Source organism: Chiloscyllium plagiosum, unplaced genomic scaffold (assembly GCF_037043375.1).
Source record: "Chiloscyllium plagiosum isolate Xiang-an unplaced genomic scaffold, Cpla_swu_hap1 HiC_scaffold_11, whole genome shotgun sequence".
NCBI lineage: Eukaryota > Metazoa > Chordata > Chondrichthyes > Orectolobiformes > Hemiscylliidae > Chiloscyllium > Chiloscyllium plagiosum.
This window is the reverse complement of record NW_028270149.1, coordinates 59,065,402-59,078,083: the sequence shown is the minus strand read 5'-3', so window position 1 is coordinate 59,078,083 and position 12,682 is coordinate 59,065,402. Positions and strand designations below refer to the sequence as shown.

At 40.2% G+C, this 12,682-nt stretch overlaps 1 protein-coding gene across 3 annotated transcripts in view; it reads left to right on the top strand.

The window, feature by feature from the left end:
- The window catches only part of drp2 (dystrophin related protein 2), a 518,740-nt gene that overhangs the window by 363,433 nt on the left and 142,625 nt on the right, over nt 1-12,682 (top strand). Inside the window, exon 1 of one of the 3 annotated variants that reach the window (XM_087992125.1) lies at nt 4,261-4,341. The exons of the other annotated variants lie outside the window; for them this stretch is intronic. The gene's annotated coding sequence lies outside the window, so the exon portion shown is untranslated. Of the gene's footprint in view, nt 1-4,260; nt 4,342-12,682 lie in introns of those variants that run through there. 3 annotated transcript variants of the gene reach the window in all.

Here is a 12,682-nt window from a genome sequence, read left to right as displayed (position 1 = left end):
GTCTGAACTGCCAGCATCAGAAACCGACATGTCAATGGAAAATGGATGGCAGATCCATAAATGGTCAATGTGGAAGCCACTTCCAGCAAAATCACCAAACTGACCCTTCTGCCACAGAATGGCCATCTTGACCCCTGGTAAAATTTTCCTTTAAAACCCTATGATTCCTAAGCTGAAGGTCTATTCCTGTGGAGACTGGAGCACTAACATATTAATAATTAACAATAGTGCTAGAGCACATAGGATATAATGGAGAGAAATGGCCAAGAAAAAGCACAATGTTGAATGTTGCAGGGATTACCTGTAACAGGAATTTATTCTGGATTGGCTAGAGATTTAATTTCTACTGTTAAACTGTTAAAAATCAATTTCCTAACAGATGAAGATGTAAAATGATTGGATTATATTTCAAGTTGGAGAAAATTGAGTTGTATGCTTTGCAAGATTTCCTAGCTGATTGTTACCCAGGAATTACAAACCCAAGGAATGCTAAGTTAGGTTGCAGCTGCAAAACTCTAATGATTGTTGCAAAGATGTTAATTAATTTTAAAAATGTTCCACTGATTCAAAAGCAAGTGATGTCTGTATCTAGTTTCACAAAGAAATACGTAAACCCGTTCCCCTTATTATCAGTAAATAAAGAAATAGGAAACTGAACGTTAGGTAGCACTGCGAGGATTAACCTGATCAAATTCCTTAGAGGAGCTGACATCACAAGTGCTGATTTAAGGTAGTTTCTGGAACAGAGTAAGCTTCTCAAAGTTCCGCAAAAGCAACTGGTACCCAAACTAAAGATAGTGGGTGCCTTCATTAAAACTATAGGTTAGAAATTGACTGGAAAAAAGTAAAAGCTGAAAAACGTGTTGCTGGAAAAGCGCAGCAGGTCAGGCAGCATCCAAGGAGCAGGAGAATCGACGTTTCGGGCATAAGCCCTTCTTCAGGAATGAAGAAGGGCTTATGCCCGAAACGTCGATTCTCCTTCTCCTTGGATGCTGCCTGACCTGCTGCGCTTTTCCAGCAACACATTTTTCAGCTCTGATCTCCAGCATCTGCAGTCCTCACTTTCTCCTGGAAAAAAGTAAAGAGGAGCTTTCCTAATATAGATAAATGATTACTTAACTCAGATGAAGTAGTAAAGCAGTTAGGATCTAGGACCAAACTTGCAAACAGGCTGAATGATAGGAAATATATAGAGATGTGAAATAAATAAAGTCAGGATATATTTACACCATATGTGGTGTCCATCTAACAGGGACAAAGGTGAATGACATCTGTGACTAATAATATTCAAACATCACATAGCAACAATTAGGATGTTGATCCATTTTATCCAATCATAGAGCATGAGATTTAGATCATCCACTAAACCTGTAGATTCAAGCTGCACTTTGAGTATGGTACTCTGTGCTGGTCAGCAAGACATAAAATATCCAAACCTGGAATATTAACTGTTTGACGGTTAGTCACTACATTCTTGTAGCTAAATATGCTATTCTCATTATATTTATGCTTTATAGTCAATTTATACACAGCATTTTACCATCTTCAATACAGGATCATGGAGGCAACAAGCTATAGTCCCTATTTGGAAATCAGTGGTGATAATTTGTCCAGAAAAGTAAATAACAATGTGTGCTATAAAGATTGTACTGGGCTATCAACCTGGAGCAAACATTGAGGAAGGATTAGCTAGGATGTTAACGGGCAGATAGAGACCCTGTTGTAGTTAACCACATAGGAGAAAATGACCTTAAGCTAAATAATATAGACCTCTTAAAAGCCACATTTATTTTTTATTAATGTTAATTTGTGCAGTTGTACTTTGTGGAAAGCATGCTGTGTGCTACAAAGAGATTTATTTCATTGTCATGAGATCCGTTTGATATGTATGTTGTTGCAGAAATTAAAAGGTTTTGATGATAAATGGCATGCTTCAGAAAGGAAGAATGGGAAGCATGTATGTAAGGCTCAAAAATTGAGAATAGCAAATTGTGAATGGGTAGCATATAAGGTTTCACAATCTACTGGACAGCATAAACTGAGTAAACTGGCTGCTCTGTCTTCCCCCTTCTTTTGATATTCCTAAACTAATTCATTTTCAAACAGGGATGAACCTGGAAACTAGGGGATGCTGATATTTGATTTTCCATTTTCTCTGAGACACTGAAAGTGTTTCCAGTGGAGCCAGATTGAATCCTGAATAAACATCTCTGCAGATCATGCATGGTATGAAACATACAATTTAATGATGATTTGAATTTTAAAACTCCACAGGATCCAGCATGGTATAGATGTGCTGCATTAGACTGAGCTATGATGTGATCATTTGCTTGTCTAGATTATTATTCTTATTATCACATATCAGGTTACGAAATTCTTCCTTGAAACAAGACAATTATTCTTGTTAGTTCAACAATATGTTAGTTCAACAATATGAATCAGAAAGATTGTTCACACTTGAGAAATTACTGCCATAACAACGCGGTTCCTCTTAAACTCAAGGAATGAATCACTGAATTAAAGAATTAACATGGTTCAGAAGGAGATCATTCGTCCCATTTTTTATGCATCGAAGCTCCAAATGAGCATTATGATTTAGTGCTATTCCCTGACCTTTTCACCCTAATCCTGAATATTGTTTCTATTTAAATGATCATTTAATGGCCCTTTTGAAATCTTCAATTGAACCTGCCACTGCAACACTTCCAGCAATGCATTCCAGATCCTAACCACTCCCTGTGTCAAAAAGGTTTTTTCTCATCACATTTGCTACTTCTGCAAAATGCCTTATCTTTGTACCTTCTCGTTCTCTATTCTTCTATGAAAGTGAACAGTTTCTCCCTATCTACTCTGAAAGTGATTACAGTTTAAAGGATTGAACATTTATTTAAACAATGGCAATTTAATAAAATAAGAGGTAGGTTTTATAAGCTGTACAGGATCAGAGACACCTGAGGACATGCGTCCATAAACTTTTATGACCTCTTTTGACTTTGGGTTCCAATGTCCTCTGGAGCTGATAACTCCTGGCTGCTGTTTGATTTAGTTGACCAAGTTTCGGGTAAGGTCGGATTTCTCTGGCTGTGGGTCAATTTAGAATTGGACCTATGGTCGTTTGCCCACAGTGAGTGCCCTCTTGCAAAATGGCACGCAGTGATGGAAAGGATGCTTGGGAAACATATCTCAAAACTTTTCTCACTTCTTGAAAGAATGTAAAATAAAAAAAAGATGTATGCCCATTATAATTTTGTCTGCGTGAAATCTTTTTAATGCTTAGAAAGACTTGTTTCCCTAGGATATTGTTGCTAATAACCAAATAAAGTAGTGTCCAATGCTACTATTTGATGGACTAAGTATGAATGCACCTTATAGCTTTTACTTCTCCTTGTTTTTCAAATGTTTATTTTGTTTCAATGAGTTTCATTACAAGAAAGCCAAATACCATGAGAGTAAGATAGGGAGTACAGAAGAGAAATTTAAGAAGTTTAAGAGAAAAATTAGAAAACGGACATTCAACTTTCCTCTTTTCCACTCATTATACCTCTGCCCCTCCACTAAAGATCCACAAAAATAGACCTGCAGTATAATGAGCCATCCAACATAGCCTAATAACTTCAAACCCCAGCAGTATCAGTCAATGTTTCAGTGCAAACTTTCAATGAGTGAACTCTCATTTCGGACTTCTGCTTAACTGAATGATCAGCACAGTCTTAATTCTAAACTAAATCGATTGCAACAGATACAGTAGTTATGAATTCCTTTGTCATTAACTCATAACAAAGATATGATTTCAGAGACCAAGCAAAATGTGCCTTTTGTAATCTCTACGTGGTTATCTTCAAAGATGGCCTTAACTAATCAGCAAGCTCAAATACCTGATCACAACCTTTCTGAAATGAATGGATTATAATTTGCCTGAACATAAATTAAACGTTCTGAGAATGTTAGTAGGTGGAATGGAATGATGTGGAAAATATCAGGCAGCATGGGCCAGGGGAAGCTCCTGGAGCCAGAATATTTCTGGCAGATACTACACATTTCTATGAGGCTGAAAGATGCATGTTTATCACCCAGCAATACACTATAAAGGAAAGGGTTGGTGTTATATGGAATGCACAGGATTATTGAGTTCACAGTAGGTTTAAACTGCCCTTTGGGATTCTGTCGAAATGCATAACAAACAAGAGAGCTGTTGCATCTGAACAGTCTTAATTAAAAGTCTGTGATTGCCGCAGGCTGGCTTTGTTTTAATTTAATGCAGTGTATGCTTCTCTATCTCAACATTGTAGCATTACAAAATGGATCAGCCTGCCTGTGCAATGCAAATATCACTTTCTAAAGGTAAGAATTTTACAGTGAATGATGGTTCAATTATTACTGGTTTGCAACATTAAAAACATCCCCAAAATTTTTCAGCTATGGTGATAAAGGAAAGAATAGAAGAGATTATTAGCACATTTAAATTGCAACACCATCTTGGAAAAGTAGTGTGCATCCTCCTATACTCAATCTAGATAGAAGTTGACTAAACTTAGATTCCACAGATAAAGCCACAAAAAGTAAGGTGCCAGTTTATAGTTTTGTTTGCAGTTTATAGCATAGCATTGTTTATTTGTCAGTCACTGGTGTTTTTAAATGGAAAAGCACCTCAAGGTTAGCCAAAATCTGCTCCTCATCAGTGCAACACTGACTGCACTGACATGACATCGTGGAATGATGAAAACTGAGCTATTGTGAGTGAGAAATGGTATTCTTTGATTGCTGATGTGTATCAGTGTGACATGTTGACAGTGCTTATTCTGTAGCTATACTAATAACATTAATTGGTATTAATTTGCTTCCACATATTTATGGTGCACTGTAATACAAACAGGTAAGAAGGGGTGAAAAAGCTTCACTCTGTTCAAATCCCTCTATTAGTCACATCAAAGGTTTAAGCTTTTTTGTCCATGAGGTTATGCCTTTATGAGCAAAGCTTTGGTATGCAGGTACCGGTAATTAAGAAGGCTAACCTAAGAATTTATTACTCTCCTTTATTACAAGAGTCTAGGACTAAGAGGCACTGTTTCATGTGTCACTAACTAGTGATCCCCCCCTTAGGACAGAGATGAAATTTCTTTTCCATCAATTGTATGGTTTGGGAACTTTCTATCTCAGAATGCTGTGGGGAATGTCATTGAATATTTTTAAAGCAGAAGTAGATAGATTCTTTAAGGAATGTGAATCATAGATTAATGGGAGTTGATGGGAATGTGGAATTGAAACATAAACAAGTCATCTATAATCTTATTGAATGTTGGAGCAGGCAGGAGGATCCAGATAGACAACTCAGACCATAAATCTTAAGACCATGAGAGGTAAAAGGAGAAGTAGTGTATTCAGCCCATAGAGCCTGCTCTGTCCTTCAATGAGATGTTGATGTATCTGAAAATCCTCAACCACTTTCCTGTCTTTCTTCATAGCCCTTGATTCCCTTACTAATTAAAACTTTTTCTACTCCTGCTCTGAAGTGGTATTAGAATTAGAAGGATCACAAAGTGTGGAAAAAGACCCTTCGGCCCAACAAGTCCACACCGACCCTTCAAAGTGTAACCTATCCAGACCCATTCCCCTACCCTACTCCTGACTAATGCATCTAATGTCCACATCTCTGGACACTATGGGCAATTTTGTTAACATGCACATCTTTGGACTGCGGGAGGAAACCAGAGCACCCGGAGGAAACCCACACAGACACGGTGAGAATGTGCAAACTCAACATAGACAGTCACTCGAGGCTGGAATTGAACCTGAGTCCCTGGTGCTGTGAGGCAGCAGTACCAACCACTGAGCCACGATGCCACTCATTGTCCAGATATTTAACCAAACAGCCTTCATGATGTCACTTGCCCCACACCCACGCCACATACACCCACACCCCCATACACATGTGCACACACACATATGCACATACACACACACACTCACATCCACACACACACCCACACCCACCCACACACCCACACCCACCCACATCTCCACACGTACATCCACACCCACACACACCCACACTTACTCACATCCACACATGCATACACCCTCACATACCCACACACACATCCGCACCCACTCACTCACCTACCACCCATGCACACACACTCACACTCACACTCTCTTATTCTTAATGGGATTATTATTCAATGCAAAGGAAGATAAAAATAACATGCAAACTGAATTTCTTTTATTGTTTCTGCGACATAAGATTTAACCTGAGGCTAATATTGTTAAGCTGGTTTCCCTAACGCACTCAATAAGAGCAGGTGTTGCAATGGTTGAAAACATCTCTGTTCTCAGTGGATTTTTCTCAGGGCTGATTACATCTTGCTGAGCCAGGAATTATTTCCAAAGAGAGAGAGAGACAACCCTTATTTGGTGCCAGCTCCAGGATGTCACACCATGTGTCCAGATACAGTACATTTATTTCTGGAGCACAAATCACAGGCTAATCATGGCATCAAAATATGTGTCTTTCAATGACCAGGTAAAGAATAACATTGTCATAAACCCTAGGGCTGCTCTCCCATCACAGGGAGATTATTGGTGATGAGTTTAATCTGGGGGTCATCATGGCTCAAGTGAGGGGTGAGATCAAGAAAGCAGGACCATCATGATGTGGGAATTCAGGACCACCATTCAGCTGGTGTGGAAATTGAACTCACGCTATTAGCATTATTCTGCATCACAAGCCAACCCATCAGCGAAGTAATCTAACCTATCCTCTGCTCCTCCCAACCATCCCAGTTGGCCAGATCACTACCCATTGGACAGCTTTTCCAGGCTATGAGTATCAGCTATGTTAATTAGATAGTCCATTGTAAGTTCCTGTGAATTGGCTACTTTCAAGTCAGGTGATTTGTCCAAGGTCTTTAAGTTTGTCAATGAGATTTCAAAGATTAGATGTCCATATTTCATACCACAACTGTATAAATAGAATAACTCCCAAGTAAATTAGATTATTTACAGTGTGGAAACAGGCCCTTCGGCCCAACAAGTTCCACACTGACCCGCAACCCACCCATACATTTACCCCTTCGCCTAACACTACGGGCAATTTAGCATGGCCAATTCACCTGACCTGCACATCTTTGGACTGTGGGAGGAAACGGGAGCAAACCCATGCAGACACAGGGAGAATGTGCAAACTCCACACAGTCAGTCGCCTGAGACAGGAATTGAACCTGGGTCTCTGGCGCTGTGAAGCAGTAGTGCTAACCACTGTGCCACTGTGCCATTGCCATTTTGCCAGTTCGCCACACTGTCCCTGGATGACTGCTGTAATATGTGCTAACTAGTAAGATATGCTAATATTTCACCTGCAACACCTGTAAAATATAGTACATCTGGTAGGAGAGATATTAAGTTATATTTCATGTTATTCTTTATACACACATGTAATGCACTGATATCTCTTACATAATATAATATGTTAATATCTGTTAGCCCATCCCTAAGCAAGTCAAATATCTGATACATTGTGATGACATTCTTCTCCTCATTACTGTAGAAAGAATATAGCCTGTGGGTAATGTCTTGCGATATTGCTGCCTAATTAGGTCAGTAGGTAGGGGAATAGTGATATTCCTCAGAAAAGTGCTGCTGTATAATGTTTGATGGACAGATACTTTTATGACACATGAAAATTTCTTCCATAAGTTCCTGAGGAAAGGAAGCAGGAATGGACCATCAAATCAAATCAATCAAATCAAATCAATATCTCCCATCAAGCTTAACCCACCATTGATTACAATTACGGCTGATCTTTTGCTTTAATTCCACATTCCTTACACATTTCCCATATCCCTTCATTCCCTGAGAGAACAAGATTGTGTCTATCTCAACATTGAATATACTCAATGATAGGGTATCCAGTACTCTATGGGGTAGAGGATTCCAAAGATTCAGTGAAGATTGAGCGAAGAAATGTATCTTCATCTGTATCCTAGATGATTCATCCCTTATTCTGAACTAATGATGCTATGGTCTAGAATTTCCAGTCAATAGAAACAATCTCTCAGTGTTAATCATGTCAAGTCCCTTAAGTCCAGAATGTTTCAATGAGATCACTTCTCACGCTTCTAATTCCAAAGATTATAGGTCCAATTCACCCACCGTCTCAGTGTAGCCATTTCATCCAAGGAGCCAGCTAAATCAAGTGAACTTCAATGCAAGTTTATTTTTCTTTAGTCATGGAGACCAACATTGCACATTGTACTTCAGGTGAGTTCTTACCAAAACTGTACACACTTATGCTAAGCTCCTTACTCCTGCACATCAATTCTCTTGCAAAATGAGCCAACCTTCCATTTGCCTTTCTAATTACTGCAGGCATGTGGGTTGATGTCGATGTTAATGACATTGTGATAGAAATTATGATGGGACTGAACAGCAGAAGGACAGTCAGAAAAAGTAGGAGGCCAAGAAGTTTAGATTGTGGTAGCTGTTTGCAAAAAACATTGTGAAGCTATGTACAAGACCCACAGAATGATATGACTCTCATTCACATGCAATCACATAAAACTCGAGGACAACCTTCCTAAAAGAATTGCTTGCTGCATACTAAATTTCATCTTTTGCTTGTATACTCAAGTCCATCTGTCTACCAACATTTACATGCTTCCTAATTTTGTAAAAAAAAGTCTGATTTTCTTTTTATTTCAATCAAATTAAATAACATTAAATCAGATACTTCTTCTTATATATCATCTGCCACCTTGCAATCATCTCACTTGAACTGCCTATATTATCTTCAGCTTGTGCCTGTACTGTTGTGACATCCTGGCTTTTCCTAGACCAATACCATACAAATAGGCAACATATAATGTGAGGGTGGGGGAAGGTCAGCAGAGAACTCCTTGCTGCCCCAGACAGCAGTACCACAGAGAAATCTGTGAGCATTAATTGACTGGAGGTGGACCTTCTCATTTCAGCAGGGGTGAAAGTCCCATCTCCAGGATCTTTGACCCCGACAGCACAGTTGCTAAAGCTACATCCAGTACTAGAAAGCTGAGCTCGAAGCTGAATGGAAAGTAAATCCAGGGCCTGTTGGTGAGGCCAGGCCTTGAAACTTTGAGGTGCCGGGGGTAAGAAAATAGTGTGGGGGACAGGATACAAAGGTCAGGTGGAAAGAGGCATCTGGTTGAAGGGGCAAAGAAAGAAGTAAGGCCATGAAAGTGAAAGGATGTCCATTAGGAAAGCTATCCCAAGATGCGAGCAAGTAACCTGCAAGTCTTCCTGCCATTTGATCATGGCTGATATATTTCTCAACCTCATTTCTGCCTTCACCCCATAACTCTTGACCCCCTTACTAATCAAGATTCTATCTATCTGTGGTTTAATGATACTCAATGTCTTAGCCTTCACTGTCCTCTGCGGCAATGAGTACCCACATTCACCATTCTCTGGCTGAGCAAAGTCCTCCTTAGCTCAGTTCTAAAGGGTCATCCCTTCACTTTGAAGCTGTGTCCCCAGGACCTAGTCTCTCCTAGTAGTGGAAACATTTTCTTTATGTCCACTGTATCCTGGCTTCTCAATATGATCTTAAGTTTCAAGCAGATCCCCCTAATCCTTCTAAACTCCATCGAGTACAGAACAAGAGTCCTTAACTGTTCCTCATATAAGAAACCCTTAATCCCTGGTATCATTCTTGTAAATCTCCTATGGATCCCATCCAAGGACAATGCATTCTTCCTTGGAGATGGGGCTAAAACTGCTCACAATATTCCAAATTCAATCTGACCAGCCTCAATAGTCCATCTCTGCTCTTGTATTCTAGATACAGGATCCTCCTTAAAGTCTCTGTAACTGTATCTACCATATCACTGCAACCTGTAACACATTTCTAATATGCAATAAACTACATGTCATTAACAATAAGGGACTCTTCTATTTAGAGGAGGAAGTTATTTTCCTCTGCTAGACTAACACAGGACCTGTAGATCCCTACACCTCCAGCAACTTTCATCTGGAGCAGCAATTCAAGCAAAGTAGTGAGCTGTTCATACAACAAATCTGACAGATGTTAATTCTCAAATTGCATAAATATATTTTGGGCTGAGCACTTTGTGATAGTTTAAAAAAAAAGTCTACTGTGCAATCTTTTGCCACACACAGTCTTTATGCATTAATTTGCAATAATTGTTTCCAAAAAAAGATCTGTGATTCAGAATTGGACCCCAAATTTCTACTTTGAGCTTTGAAATGGCATCATTGTCAGGTAGAACCAAGCTTACTGGAAAGTGATGATGAAATTTTGTAGTAACATTGGAAATCCCGGGCCTCCACCTCCTTCCTGTACGGTCTTAAAGCAACATGGGGGACCTGTCCTACACGGTATGCTAATTTACTCACTACATTATTCACCCAGTTAATGGACATGTACTGCCTCAGCAACAATTTGTTGCTAAAATCTAAAGAAGACAAAAATAATTGTGCACCTTGGGCGCTTTATGAACTATAAGAAGTGCAAGTCCTAATTGGTTTAATATCATTCAAACAATCTTTGAGTAGCAACGTGGTCTATGCAAGATTAGTAGCAAAATCAGATGAGAAATCTGGAAAGGCCCATCTCGATATCAGGGGCATCTCGTTTCATCGTTTCTGCATTTGACACAGTGTGGTGAGTTTCTCACTAGCTGCTGTCTATTGCTGAAGATGAAGGTTGATAGATGGTGGAGATATGGCCCTTGTTTTCAGGATGCAGCATGTCTCACTCTGCGGCCTTCATCTGTAAGGTGAATCGTTGATGTGTTCTCTAAGATCTTCGAGACTTCTGTTCCCAACATTGCTTTAGATGTAGGGGATCGCTGTGTCAGGCACCTACAAAAGCATCAGGCCAGTGACTGATGCCATTTGGATACGATGACACCGGTTCATTTTGTTGCCTCATGACAAAGTCATAGATAGAATCATAAAGTCATAGAGCTGTACAACATGGAAACAGACCCTTCGATCCAGACCAGATATTCTAAATAAATCTAGTCCCATTTACCAGCACTTGGCCCACGTCCCTATAAATCCTTCCTATTCATATACTCACCCACTTGTCTTTTAAATGTTATACAGGTTAATTGTATCAACCCCCACCACTTCCTCTGGCAATTCATTCAATATATGCACCATTCTCTGTGTGAAAAAGTTGTCCCTCAGGTCCCTCTCACCTTAAACCCTCTCACTTTGAACTCACCTACCAAGGGAAAATACCTTGTCTAATCACTTTATCCATCCTTCTCATGATTTTATAAACCTCTGTAAGGTCACCCATCAACCTCCTACACTCCAGGGAACACAGCCCCAGCCTATTCAGCCTCTCCCTATAGTTCAAACTCTCCAACCCTAGCAACATCATTGTAAATCTTTTCTGAACACTTTTAACTTTCATAACATCCTTCCTATAGGAGGGGGAGCAGAATTGTACGCTATATTCCAAAAGTGGCCTAACAATGTCCTAAACAGGTGCAGTATGACCTCCCAACTCCTATACTCAATGCACTGACCAATAAGGGCAAGCATACCAAACACCTTCTTCACTCTCCTGTCTACTTGCAACTCCACTTCCAAAGAGTTATGTACCTCCAAGGTGTCTTTGTTCAGCAACGCTCCCCAGGATCTTACCATTCAGTGTGTAAGTCCTGACCTGATTTGCCTTTCCAAAAGAGCAGCACCTCACATTTATCTAAATTAAACTCCATCTGCCATTGGCACATCTGATCAAGATTCCGTTGTAGTTTGAGGTAATCTTCTTTGCTTGCGCTACACCTCCAATTTTGGTGTCATCTGCAAACTTACTAACCATACGTCCTATGTTCACATCTAAATTGTTTATATAAATGACGAAAAGTAGTGGACCCAGCACTGGTACTTGTGGCACACCACTGGTCACAGGCTTCCAGTCTGAAAAGCAGCTGCAGTTGAATTCAGGAATGTAGTTGTGTTTGCCAGGAGCATACATGTGGCACTGAGAGAATCGTGTCACAACACGACGGAATTCGTCAACTGGAAGGAGTTCATTGTATTAATGTGTGGAGATCTGTGATCACCATAACCACTTCCTGAAGGTGTGTGCCCACTATCTGGCAGCTGCCAAGATGCCTATGTCCTGGAGCACTCTCATCTACCTGGTGCAGATGAGGGCCCAGAAGCTTTTTGAGGCTGGTTACTGGGGGAACACAAGCTACTCACTGCTGCCACAGCTCATTATATCATTTTGTAGCCCTGACTGAAGCAAAGCACTAATACAACACTGCCCACACTTCAGCCGGGCCTGTGTGGAGCAGAGGAAGGGGCTGCAGAAGATGTGGTTTCACTGTGTAGACTGCTCTGGGAAGGACCCTAGCAGTATAGCTCAGACAGAGTGAGCTACATCATCCTGGTGTGCTGTACTCTGCACAATTGGAGCAGGAAACAAGGCGATTTGCTGGATGCAGAGAAGCTGGGAGAACAGGAGCAGTCTTCCAAGAACATTGGGGAGGCTAAAGTTATCCTTGTCCATGACAGAGCATAGCTATTCAAAGTTTGTGAGAAGATTTGTGAGCAGAGCATAGCTATATTAGATACCACCAGCCAGACAGAACTTGATTAACACTTGCTTTCAAGAGAAGAGAGCTGAGTGCAGCAGACCACTGTAGTTTGTGAAATCTTCATTGAA